Source organism: Ananas comosus, unplaced genomic scaffold (assembly GCF_001540865.1).
Source record: "Ananas comosus cultivar F153 unplaced genomic scaffold, ASM154086v1, whole genome shotgun sequence".
Taxonomy (NCBI): domain Eukaryota; kingdom Viridiplantae; phylum Streptophyta; class Magnoliopsida; order Poales; family Bromeliaceae; genus Ananas; species Ananas comosus.
In genome coordinates, this window is record NW_017890525.1 from 25,703 (window position 1) to 39,445 (window position 13,743).

Sequence of the window (13,743 nt, forward strand, 5' to 3'; positions counted from 1 at the left end):
CCCAGATACAAGTGCTATAGGTAGATACATAGGTGGTCTCTATACATGGATACAAAAACCTCTCACTCTCTCAACTACAAAAGAAAGAGTAAACCACCTAGGCAAAGTACCGCTCCTCGCTAGCTAAATAAGCGATCCCCTTGCCGCGATCCCGTGCCTCCGCCGGTGCCGAAGGCTCTGAGAAGAAAACCATAAAACAGGGGCGTGAGAACTATTAAAAATAGTTTCCAGTGGGCAATTACTGACTTCAGTGAACTGTGCCACAAGGCCCAAAAGCTACAAAAAGATGTCAGTGACAAACAATAAGGTAAAGCGAAAGGTAAGTAAAATGTAACTTACTGTAACATACAGTCTCTACTTAGCATGAATTGCATATGTAATAGAGCAACAATATCATGAATGTACATGGGTGTGTATAACATGCATAAGCATAGAAATGCAACTAATCCGATGTCCTCAATGCAGAAATAGCAAAGGTGTCATTGTTTACTATTCTAGTCCAAGTCCACTTTAATAGTTTTAAAGTTCACATAGCACGTTCTGTCACTAAGTCCCAATCATATAAGACCCACCCGAAGGCTGTCTGGCCTGCGCCGTGCCTAATGGCCCCGTGGTAGTCAACATCCCCACTCTAGGGATGAGCCTCCCCCACGGCAATCCACTTCTGCGCTCAATCCCGCACGGGCGAGCATATGTCGCGATGGCTATCTCCGGAGTGCCGGCTTGTAGGGAGCGACCCTCACAAGCATGTGCGAATGAGCACAAATGGCAAGCAAGCAATGATCCGTCTCAAGTACCAAGTCTTCATGTCTAACAACATGGAATATATCAAGTATCTCAACGGCCTATCTCTATGTCATCATGTCTCTAACATGGAATATAGCAGATACGTAGTGGCCTATCAATATGTCTCTATGTTGCAGTTTAATAGTTTACTAGTTACAAGTGCCCCTTGATGACACTCTTGTTTTCTATGTCAACGCATGGCAACTATGTTCCAAAGTACATATTCCAAGTCATAATCCTCATAAGAGATGTATTTTCCACTTGCAAAAATAAACACTTTTCCCGTATGCATGCATTCTACTCATATAGCTCTACTATATAGTGGAATTTTCATAATACACAAGGCATGCATTTTAAGTGTTCTAAAATTCATATAAATTTCATTTAGCATAGAAATGAACTTAAAAATATTTTACAACAAGTAGAAAGAGCATAGGGGTCATTTCGCCCCATTTCCACGAAGCCAAACCCACCGATGACGACGAAACTCCTCGTTCGCTCCAACGAGGGTGTCCTCTAGTCTTCTAGTACCTAGAGGTATAGAAACATGTGTCATACGAGCCAAACGAACAATACCTAGCTCAATCATTAAGCTAATCAAGCATAGGCCAGGAAAACTCACCTTTAGTGCAAAAATCTCCTCTAAAGCTCCAAAAGAGAGCTAGAGTCCTTCCAATCCAACCAAATGGAAGCCTCTAATCCACTCAAACTAGCTTCAAAAGCCCTAGATTCAAAATGCCCAAATTAAACCCTAAAAACCTCATTCTAGGGTTTCCACACAAAGAAGCCAATAAAAGACTAAGCTAGAGAGAGATAACAAGTTGCTTACCTCTTAGAAGCTTCAATCCAAGCTCTAAATGCTCTATGTCCAAAGAGCTCACCTCAAACAAGCCTCAAATCCAAGCTCCTAGCTCCAACAATGGGGGAGAAGTCTCTAGCCAAGCAAAAAGAGAGTTTAATCTCTTAAAACTCCAACCAAAATCAAAGAAATCACAAAGGAAGGTGTGGAGGGCTTCCTCACCTTTCTCCCTGCAGGTTCCAAGCTCAGGGGATGCCCTAGGGGCATGGGGTTACTAATAGAAGGCTACAAACGCGAAAAACCCCCTGCAGTTCCATTCTGCGCAAAACTGCCTCCTTGTACCGGTACACGGGCTCTTGTACCGGTACAAGGCCGACGAAATTGCAAACCCGAGGCTCCGGTTGCGGGGTCTGCGGCTCTGTACCGGTACAAGCCCGATGGCTGTACCGTTACAACCATCAACCTTGTACCGGTACAAGACCAGTCTTGTTCCGGTACAAGCTCTGCTGCAGGCTACCCGAGAGCTGACCAAAAATTCCAATTTTGGAATTTTGGTGTCAAGTCTCACTCGAACATCCTCGGGATGCGTGCCAGGGGTCGGAACACTATCAACGACCCTCCAAAAACTGTGGAAAGGCTCCAAACACAGATCAAACACTCGAATCTCGCGATTTGCGAGATCCAGTGCATTACACTGCAGTATGTGTATCTGTCAGGGAGGAATTGTTGGCATATGGGCCAAGATCCTAACCACCTGGTGGAGGTCAGGGAGAGCTAAGTGACAATTGAGACTCGTAAACACTGTGTCTGTACACCTTAAGTGAATTATCTGCCTTTCTCTTTTACCTCGAGTTTTTAGAATAGTGGTTAGCACCAACAATCAACAATATAGGATAATTAACTCGATTAGATTATACACAACTTAAATAAGCGCCTGGAGCAATAATACTTCAGCAAGCACTTTGCTTCTCATGCATAGCCATATCTTTCACCTTTTCACTTCTTTTTGTTGAATTTGTTGTTCTTCCTCTTTCTAACTAATTACGGCAGTATGCGACAATATTTCATCGCTTAACATATCCTTGCAAGAACCAACAAAAGTGGGATGGTAGCAAAAACTACTTCAAGTTTTTACTTTCCCACTTAAATGAAGGTGGCCAATTCAAAAACCTCAATACAGATGGAGGAATAGGAAGACCTGCAATTCCCCCGTTATGCAATATGGACTAATGACATAATATAAGCCAACATGGATATAAACCAACATCCATACTCCCAAGTCCTTCTCCATAGGCATATTATGAAGCCAAAAAAAAAAAAAAAAAAAAAACCAAACAATAAGCTGTTTAATTTACAAATATCATGCAATATGACTATTAAATCTCAAATGACAACTTCTACATGATTGTCATCATCATCTGTTCACTATCTGAAGTTTTCCTTATAGGTAGCTCCTTTTCGTGGGATGATCAATAACAATTTACTAACAATTTACCTTTTACTCGAACGAGTATAGTAATCATATAAGAGATCCATAAACAGCCAACTAGATGGTTAAGCGAATCTCTGCCTGCACAAAAGTGTCCCAGCAACAACGCACTTTGGTAATACGTTGGCAAAGAATTTTAGGTTTTTAGGTTTTGAGCACACAAGATAATGTAATTCAAGGTGATCAAGATAAAAATTGAAGCAGACTGATCAAGAAAAAATTGAAGCAGACAAAGGACAAAAAATTGCCTATTTTTTACATTAAGGAATGCTTGTTTGTTTGAATTTTATATCAAAAAGCAATATGCTTCTACATAATTATTACACTTCATTGATATTGGCCAACTTGACATGGACACTACAATCCTATAGTAAGCACAAAGATTATGATTGATAATACTGATGACGCTCATGCCAAGGGCAATAAGCTCTATAACAACAAAAACACTCGCGGTGTTGCTATTGCTGAATATGTTGGGTTCGCTGGAGAAAATCAAACAACTTCTAATAAACATTGATTACACTCCAAGAATACCTTAGTTTATGCAAAACAATGGTTGGGATTACACAGTATTGAAAGACCGGCAATGGTGATGGTTGCACTCTTTTGAATAGATGACAAATGCAGATCCATCGGCTACCAGAAGCATTTGGAATATGCTATTAATGCTTGACCAAAAATCCAAAATAAAACCCTGGGTTAAAGGACTTCTTTCTGATAGTGAAGATGCAATAGGCGGTAACTGATTTTGAAGCTGAATTATAATTTGCCTCGCAGTTGGTATAGGACCAAGAAAGTTGCGTCGAGAGAGTTCAGTCAATAAACCAAACCCAACTGTATTAGTATTCGAGTTGAAAATTTATATCAGGAAGACAAACTACACGATGAATCTTAATAAAAGAAATTTTCCTTCTCTAAGCGTACTTGCCGTCAAACTTCTACTCTTAAGTATAACACTAATATTCTGTAAGGACTGAGATTTTGACAGTGCAACTAAACTCTCTGTTGATGATATTTTTGTGTGTAATTTAATTACATAAGCACTCGTCAAGTTTCAGGAGAAAATGAGTTAAGATGGCGAAGTTACGCGACCAAAACCGATGACTTAAAGTGAATAGTAACTCCGGCTTTTTGGAGGAGCCAGCTAGTAGAGATGGATTCTGGTGCGCATTGGACTCCGATCATAGTGCTCCAATAGCTCGTTTCAAATGGCTCGACTATTCTGGACCCAATGGCACTGACGGAATTGGGTTCCGATGCACGATTTTTGAGAAAAAGGGGTTGATTGGATTTATACATATATGTGTTTTATAGTAGAACAATGAGTGCGGGTTTCATCACGAATCACCGACCAAATCGGATAAAACAAAATGCTATAATCGATGCCCCAGTCATGCTGAACGCGCTGGCGTAATCCGTTCGGAAATCCAACGAACGAATCTTCGGAAATCGTGAATTGTTCGCTGAGGGGTTGAATTGACGAAACGGAAACTTCGCGAAAGGTCCAATATTTTATGTACCGTTTTGCGAGGTTTCGAACGTCGTGGTGCGGGCATGCATAGTGCAAGGGCTGTCGAGGGCTGGGCTGTAAATATTATGCTTTGAGGGATTTCTCGGCAAATTGACACCTTGTATAAAGGTGGCAGCTAGGGTTTCCACAACCTTTTGCTGCCCAAATCCTCCCAGCTAACCCTAGCCGCCTCAGCATCTCTCTACCCTACACGTGCGCACGTCTCGGCCACCGTCGAGCACCCCCGGCCGCTGGAAAAGCAACCTCAGCCTTCCACCAACTCTCTCTCACTCCACCTTGACTTCTTCCTCAACAAATGGAACCAGAGAACCCCGAGCACTTTGAAGTCTTCATCCTCTGGCTGAGACCCATCCCCCGCACCATCCCTGCCGGCCCCCGTCGTCCCTACGTGCCGCCGGCGCCGCATGTGCAGGCCACGGCCAGCTCTGATCAGCTAGGGTCGAGCTCGGTTTAGCTCAAGGCCTGCTGGTTTAAGCCGCCTAAAACTGGCCGCCCTGTCCTCCTCTGGCCTCAGGCGACCTACGACGCGCTTTCACGTCGTCCCCGCACGCCGCCGGCCACCGCCCTAGCTCCCTGTGGCCGTCCAGATCCCGTGCGGGCCGAGGCCGAGCCTCCTTGGCTTCCAAGCGCCGCCGCCGCCTACCGTAGGGCGCATCACCTTCCCCTCGCCCTCCGCCGACAGATCACCGCCGCCCCGAGCTCCTCCGGCCACCGCGCGGCCGCCGTGGGCCCCCGAACACGTGAGCTGATGACGGGTTGGATCTATGCCGCCGCGCCACCGGCTGCCACCCGCCGCCGGCCAACACCATCTCCGGACCTCTCGGACCGTTCGCACCCATCCCCGGTCGGAGCGCCCGTCGTCTAGCCGCCGCCGGCCAGCCCTAGCTCTCCACAGGTCCGGTAAGCAGTATTTTCAGGTTCCTGTGCACTGTCTGGGTTTTCGTTCATTGTTCCGACAACCCGAGGCTATTTCGATGCCTCCGGAGGTGAGCACGGTGATCGTCAGTCAGTGCTGATCACAGTGCTCACCTCATTTAGGGTCAGCAAGCGTCGGACGTGTTAATTTGTAGTGTTTTAGTTTCAACGCGCAGTTTTTGCTGAACTTCGCATCGCTCGTGCGCTTGCCACAGTGGCCAGAAGTGTTCTGAAAGGTGAGCACAGCCTCCAGAACGCTGAGACCTGTCAGCGGGTGTCTCGGCTTGGATGATTGACTTTCGGTTTGCGTAGACGGACCATAAAAGCCCCGAAATCACATAAAATAATGTGATTTTGGGTAATTGGGAGGGCTTTTATGGAATTTGGGTTGTTGCGGCTACTGTTGGCAGCATGGATGAGCTGAGGGTAACCTTTGGACTGATTGTCCAGGGCCCCATGCCTTTGTGGAGATCAAAAAGTGATTTCCGGCTTGTTTCTCGGCGAAATTCGCCGACGGAAGACGGGTTCGGTTCGGAATTCTTCTGACGGTGCTTCGTGATGAGTTGTTGTGTCGCTAAACCTTGTTGGCTGGTCACTCACGTCATTTCGAGGGTTTGGAAATGACGGGTGAGCGACGGTGGGTTCTGGTGTCGAAATTGACACTTCCGGGAATCCGGATCTGAACGATTACCCGACGATAGTGTTGATTGTGTATTCTTGTGTTTGCTGCCATAATGCACGATTATTTATGTATAGTGGTAGCGAGTAACTCGTAGCACGAGTCGGTGTGTTCCGGGACAGCTCGTGGATCCCGGCGGAGTTCCGGTGCGATTTTTGGGACTTCCGACGAGTTACGGTAGTTGGTTTTGGGAAATCGATCTCCGTGGTATTAGTTTGTGGGATGTGGAGTCAGTGGTTATTAGTGGTGGGTTATACACTAACCCGGTGGACCTTCCTTAGGTCCGGTTGACATTCTTTTGCAGTCAGGAGATAGACGCGACATCCTTACAGGTGCGTACTTCGATCCGACGTCCGTACAGTGGTGCACGCTCGGTGATGGCTTCTTACCCATACTCTTCTTGTCACGCCCCGGGACCGGCGGAGGCCCTCCCGGTGGCATGCCGAGACCCGCCATATGTCTACACATATAAGGCGTCTACAATAAAGCGGAAGTAAAAGCAAGAAATAGGACAAATAGAATAATAACAACTAACGATATCAGAGCGAGTAAAGTTCTATCATCTAAACCAGAGTAAAAGAAATATAACTAGACAAAGAAAGTAAAGCATAAGGTGATACAATACTAACTCCTCAAAAGAAATATCAAGATCCTAAAGAAAGGTGGTCTCTATACATATACGGGTACAACTCTCAACCTCTCACAAAATAAAAACATCGAGAGGTAGACCACCTAGCGACTCGTCACTCGCTGAAGAGCTAGCTCGAAGCCACGCCCTTCCCTCGGTCCCTAGCCTCTCCCGGCGTGGAAGGCTCTGAAAGAAATACAAAACAGGGCGTGAGAAATAATTTATAGTTCCCAGTGGCAATTATTCTACCTCAGCTCAATGCACCACAGCCCCAAAGAAAAGGTAAGTAACGACAATAATAATAAGCAATAAAGAGCATGTACAATAACTGCTGAAAGAAAGCACCTATGAAATCTATATTACTATGTCTCAAGTGCATGATGAAGTATATGTAATTATGTAATACCTGAACCTTCGCAATTTGCGAGTTTCGAGTTGGGGTTTTGTGAAGGAAGGTGGAACTACCCTAATTTCTAAAGGGTTTAGAGACCTTAGATTAAGTTTGAGGGTTATCGGAATCAAAAGCAAGAAAGTGGCATTGTAATGTCGAAATTAGGCATTTTCTGTATTGGTGTACCGGTAACAAGCATAATGCTGTACGGTACATGCAAGCAGCACAGCACAGATCGTGCCAGTTTGGGCATTTTGGTCTTTTCCCTTCTATCTCATCCTATATCCTCCTGCTCGAACCTCTAAGCAACTCCCCAAAGGGCTCGGAGCCAAGGAAAGGGTTAGGTCTTCTAACCTTTCTCTTCTCTAGATTTCTCTCTCCTCTAGTGTATGAAATGGTGAATTGAAGCTGATTTCTTCTTCCTCCCTTGGTGTTACTGTTTGGAACCTTGAGGAACACTTCTAGAGCTAAGGGGAGGTGTTTGTACAAGAGTTCTTCATCCTTAACTGCAAGAAAGGTTTAAAGAGAAGAGGCTTAGAAAGGAATTAACCTAAATTAGTCTTCATTTAAAGCTTTTTGTGCTTCAGTGAACCTATTCTTGTATCGTGATCGCAGCTGTTGAAGAGTAGGCTTCCAGCAGTGAAAAGGAATACTTTGGCCATCCCCTTTCTCATGTTTCTAATTCAGGAATAAGCTGATTGAAGCCTTAAGGAAGGTAATTGCTGAGTATTAATTTATTATTGTGACTTATATAACGCACTATTACGTGAGTTTAGTGACTCGTTTGGTCACTTAACCGCAGCGAGTCGCAATAGTCGATCTCCGCTGAATATTTAGAAGATCTTTGAGATTAAATTGTGTGCCATGGACTGAATCAAGACAGGGATCTAAGCTTTAACCTGACCTAAGGTGAAAATCTCTTCGAATCCGATAATACTTTATAGTTGGCTTAGATGTCGAGAAATGTGTACTGATTTGTGACTAGAGTATTTGGTAGTTCTCGATTACTTCGGGAACTTAGCGAATGGACTTTGTCAATGTTTAAGCTGGAGTAAACAGGCTAAAGCTATAATCTGGGTAGAGTGTCAGTTTCGAAATGGCTGTGTTTTAGTATAGTCACTTCAATGCATTATTTATAGCATATTCGCAGCAGGTTCAGCAGCGACGATTTGTGTAAGATCTCGGCTGATGTTGACAGGCTTTGAAGCTGAAATCTGAAGCATTCCATCTAAACTCTAAACCAGGGGTTGCCACTAGCAAAGGGTACAAGGTAATTCACCTCCTGGAAGTGTTAATGTAACTAGGGTTAAACAATAGGTCTGAAGTATACTCCCAGCTGATCTTGTATCAGTTCCCTAGGGTTTTGGAATTGTGAAGATTCATACCTGCAGGTTGGCCGTGAATCGTCACTAATTAGGTGGTCGGACTACTCAGAGCAAGTGAACTCCTTCTATGTTCATATAAACGTATATACTATAATTAGACATAAATATATGAATCATGATGATGGCCTTCTCTTTAAGTCTAAATGCATAAACAAAAATAATGATGCAATCAATGTATGGCCTCGTTAATAGTATTTTCAACACATATTTCATTGCTAGTAGTTGATACAAGTGCATATGTAATTGTACTAGTTCTTTTATTTAGTCACTTAATCTTGGTGGATACACAATGCTATGTTGAAATCCGACTAACAAGGTCGAGTGTAAAACCTTATATATGTTTCGAGATGACAATTGAGAATTGTTAACTATTTATTAGCATTGTGCTTGCCATTGTGCCATTCGCACATGCTTGTGAGGTTGTTCCCCCTCCAAGCCGGCACTCCCGGAGTTGGCCTTACGCGACAGTTCTTCGCGACCGTGCGGATTGTGCCGAAGTGGATTGCCGTGGAGTGTATATACACGGGGGTGCCATTAGGCCGGGCAAGCGATAACCCATACGGTAGTCCTTTATGAATAATAAAAGTACTAATTGAAAGACAGTAATGAAATGTCATCAGTTATAATGTACAGTAATTGGCTTAACATCATGTTTACGTTCATGTTATAGTCGCTTACTATCTCTTATCAACAAACAACCACCTAGCTGATCCTCTACTGCCGAGCTCCTTGTTACATGTTGCTTACCATGTCCACTAACTTTAATATTGACAATATATCATGCAATCATCGTTTTTACTTTCATTAGTATCATAGCCTAGTGTGTACATTCCGCCGAGGCTAGCGACTTACCCCTGGAACTAATGTTAATATTCTCCCGCCCTTTATGGTTGTTTTTACAGAGCCATCTACAGGAGAGGCTAGGGACCGTGGCAAGGGAGTCGCGTCTAGCTAGACATTGCTAGGAGCGTGCTAGTCGATCACCTTGCTACTCGGGTTACAGCCGAGGGTGATGTCCAGTTTATAGAGAGACTACCATTGTACAGACTTTTTGTATACCCTGTGTTGTATATATATTTTGGATCCAGATGTGGCAGTTTTAGTACTTTCTTTTGTACCTATATTTTGGTTGGACACTCTCGTTCTTTTAGTCTTTGTGACTTTTACTATGCTCTGATATCAGGATAGGATTATGTTATGCTTTTACTCCTATCGACTTGTTTCTTGTAGACGCCTTATATACTACAGGTGTATGGCGGGTCTGTGCACATACCGGATATGCTTCCGCTGGTACCCGGGCGTGACAGATTATAGTGGTATCAGAGCCTAGGGTTGAGTCTTAGTAGACCTAGCAAACCTTAGGCTGGTTGGACTATAAGAATAGGCTCGTGAGAGACGAGGTCTAGCTGAGGCTGTTGTTAGCGAAAGTACTTTGATTGGGTAATCTATAGACTCCGAATGGTAGGAGTTTGATCGAAATGTGCAATTGCTAACTTTGCAGAGGGCCACGTTGGCGGCCGACAACGTGACTTCGGAAGTTAGTACGCGTTACATTTCGTTGCTTTCGCTTGATTAGTTGAGTTATATCTAAAGTAAAGGTTCAATAGTATAGGTTTTATTAATCTATATTTGTTTTTGTGCTGCAGCTTAAGATGCCTGTGACTCGTTCGCAAGCCGTCGGGGCAGCTGAGGCGGCAAATGCGGAGGAAGTAGGGACCTCCGCTACTTCTGGAGCCAGTGGGATCCATGAGTTGCAGGATGAACTCGCGAAGCTGTCGGATTTGGTTGCTCAGCAGGCTGCGGCAGCGCGACAGCAGATGGATGCCGCGCGTCGACAGGAGGACAGAATGAAGAAGTTAGAGGATTTACTATTGCGACAGACGACCGACAGAGAGATTCCTGATCCTATACCTACAGTACCAGACAGGGATGCGACAGTGAGAGCACAGTCACCAGTACCTGATACACCCCCAGTAGCTCCGACGGCAGAGACCCGACAGGAGACAGTAGTACCACCACCAGTATCTATAGCGGCATCAGGGACAGTGTTACCAGAGATGGTGGTGGCTGAGGAGCGAGAGCGGATGATGGAACAATTGAATGAATTCCGTCGTTACAACCCTCGTATTTTCGACGGAGAAAAAGCTGATCATTGGATAGTCGAGAAATGGCTGATGCACATGGAGAAACTATTTTATGATACTTTCGTCGAGGAGCGATATCGGGTTTGGTTTGCGACACACCACCTTGACGGCGAGGCTTACAGGTGGTGGGTGGACATTCGTGAGGATTCCCGTACTGATTTGTCCACTATCATGTGGAACAGGTTCAAGGAATTATTGTTGACGACCTATTTTCCTCAGAGTGTGAAGAGGTAGATGGAAAGGGATTTGAGAAATTTGAGGCAGGGAGACAAAACAGTGGCAGAGTATGAGCGAGAATTCTCTCGATTACTGCACTGCGTTCCTTTTGTGGTTCGAGATGATGAAGACAAGGCCCGGATTTTTGAGGCAGGTTTGCGACCTGCGATTTTCAGATTAGTCCAGGCGTCAAACCTTGCCACTTATAGGGAAGTGGTGAACCGGGCACTGATTGTTGAGAAGGGAGCAGAGATTATGAAGGAAAGAGATGTGATGGATCGAAGTAAAGGAAAAAGGCCGGCAGCTGAGAGTAGTGGACAGCAACCCTTCAGAAGACCACCGAAATATCCGAGGGGCCAGCCAGGTCAGCCGAGGGGTCGAGGTTCCTCAGCACCCCGTGGAGCACCCGAGCGTCGTCGACAGCCACGTTGTGTCATTTGTGGTGGGCCTCACTTTCCACCACAGTGTCCACAACGTGGGGGCAGATGTTTTCTCTGCGGACAGGAGGGCCACTTTCGCTCAGAGTGCCCGAGAGGTTCTTCACCTACACCCTCATCAGCATCAGCACCTGCATCTTCGGTCCCCAGTCAGGGAACTTCGTCAGCACCCTCGCAGTACAGACGACCACCGGGACAGCGGCAGTCTGAGAGTTCTCGACAGGGTTCGAGTGGGCGCATTTACACCGCCCAAACTGAGGAGGCCGCGGCAATGGAGGAGGTCGTAGCAGGTATCATTATGCTTTTTGATATTCGTGTTCGTGCATTATTTGATACTGGTGCTTCACATTCTTTTATTGATCGGCAGTTTGCCCAGTTGCATAGCATTCAGGTAGTACCTACTTTGCATCCTGGACGAGTGATTGTACCTGACCATACCCTTGATGTTCGTGAGTTTTGCCCTCGCTGTCCAGTTCGGGTAGGCGACTGGATTATGCCAGTAGATCTTTTAGCACTGCACAAACTAGGGGAGTTTGATGTAGTATTGGGTATGAATTGGTTGGCTCAGTATTATGCCACCATAGATTGCACGAATAGAATGGTGACCTTTAGGGAGCCGGGTCAGCAAGAGTTTGTTTATAGGGGGTGTCAGAGTTCATTGTTCGCAATGACTATTAGTTCTTCGCGAGCACGACAGTTGATTAGGAGGGGCTGTGTAGCCTATCTGGCTAGCATTTCTATGAGTGACGGAGGAGCCGTCAAGATCGAAGATATTCCGGTTGTGCGGGAGTTTGGAGATGTGTTTCCAGCCGAGCTGCCTGGTATGCCACCTGATAGGGAAGTTGAATTTGTAATAGATCTTGTCCCGGGGACTACCCCAATATCAAAAGCACCCTATAGGATGGCACCCGCTGAATTGAAAGAGCTGAAGGCACAGTTGCAGGATTTATTGGATAGGGATTTCATTCGACCGAGTGTATCTCCTTGGGGAGCACCGGTATTATTTGTTAAGAAAAAGGATGGATCTCTTTGATTGTGTGTGGATTATCGGGAAATCAACAAAGTCACAATCAAGAATAAATATCCATTACCCAGAATTGATGACTTATTTGATTAGTTGCAAGGATCGAAAGTGTATTCAAAGATTGACTTACAATCAGGTTATCATCAGCTTAAGATCAAGCCGGAAGAGGTTTCTAAGACCGCTTTTAGGACACGGTATGGGCATTATGAATTCACAGTTATGCCATTTGGACTGACGAATGCCCCAGCAGCCTTTATGGATTTAATGAACCGTGTCTTTAAGCCCTATTTGGACAGGTTTGTAGTTGTGTTTATCGATGATATATTGATATATTCTCGAAGTAATGAGGAGCATGAAAGCCATCTAAGAGTGGTGTTACAAGTACTTCGAGAAAAGAAGTTGTTTACAAAATTAAAGAAATGCGAATTTTGGCTTCGAAAAGTAGCATTTCTGGGTCATGTCATTTCAGAGACTGGGATAGCGGTGGACCCAAAGAAGATTGAAGCGATTAAAGATTGGCCTAGGCCGACCAGTGTCACAGAAATTCGAAGTTTTCTTGGTTTAGCGGGATACTACCGAAGATTTGTAGAAGGATTTGTAAAGATGTCTACATCACTCACTCGACTGACACATAAAGGAGCTAAATTTCTGTGGAATGAAACCTACGAAAGAAGCTTTCAAGAGCTAAAGGAACGGTTGACCACTGCCCCGATTTTAGCACTGCCAGTTACAGGAGTGGATTACGTAATTTACAGCGATGCGTCGTTAAATGGATTAGGGTGTGTTCTAATGCAGAACGGCAGAGTAATTGCTTATGCGTCTCGCCAATTGAAAGATTATGAAAAGAACTACCCTACACATGATCTTGAATTAGCAGCTGTGGTATTTGCTTTAAAGCTTTGGCGCCACTACCTCTACGGCGAGCGTTGCGAAGTCTACACGGATCATAAAAGCTTAAAGTATCTGTTTACGCAGAAGGAATTAAACTTGAGACAACGTAGATGGTTGGAGTTACTCAAGGACTATGATTTGACTATCCTCTATCATCCAGGAAAAGCGAATGTAGTAGCAGATGCTTTAAGTCGAAAATCGACGGAGAATTTGGCGATGTCGATAACGATGCAACCACTGTTAGTAAAAGAAATGGAGCAGCTGAATTTGGAAGTTGTAGCTCCTCACACACCTTGGAGACTTATGTCATTGGTGGTGCAACCTACCCTGATCGATCGAATTAAAGAAAAGCAAGCTCAAGATGAATTCTTGCAAAAGATTCAAGCAAAGATCACTAACGATCCTGTTAGTGATTTCCGAGTGGATGA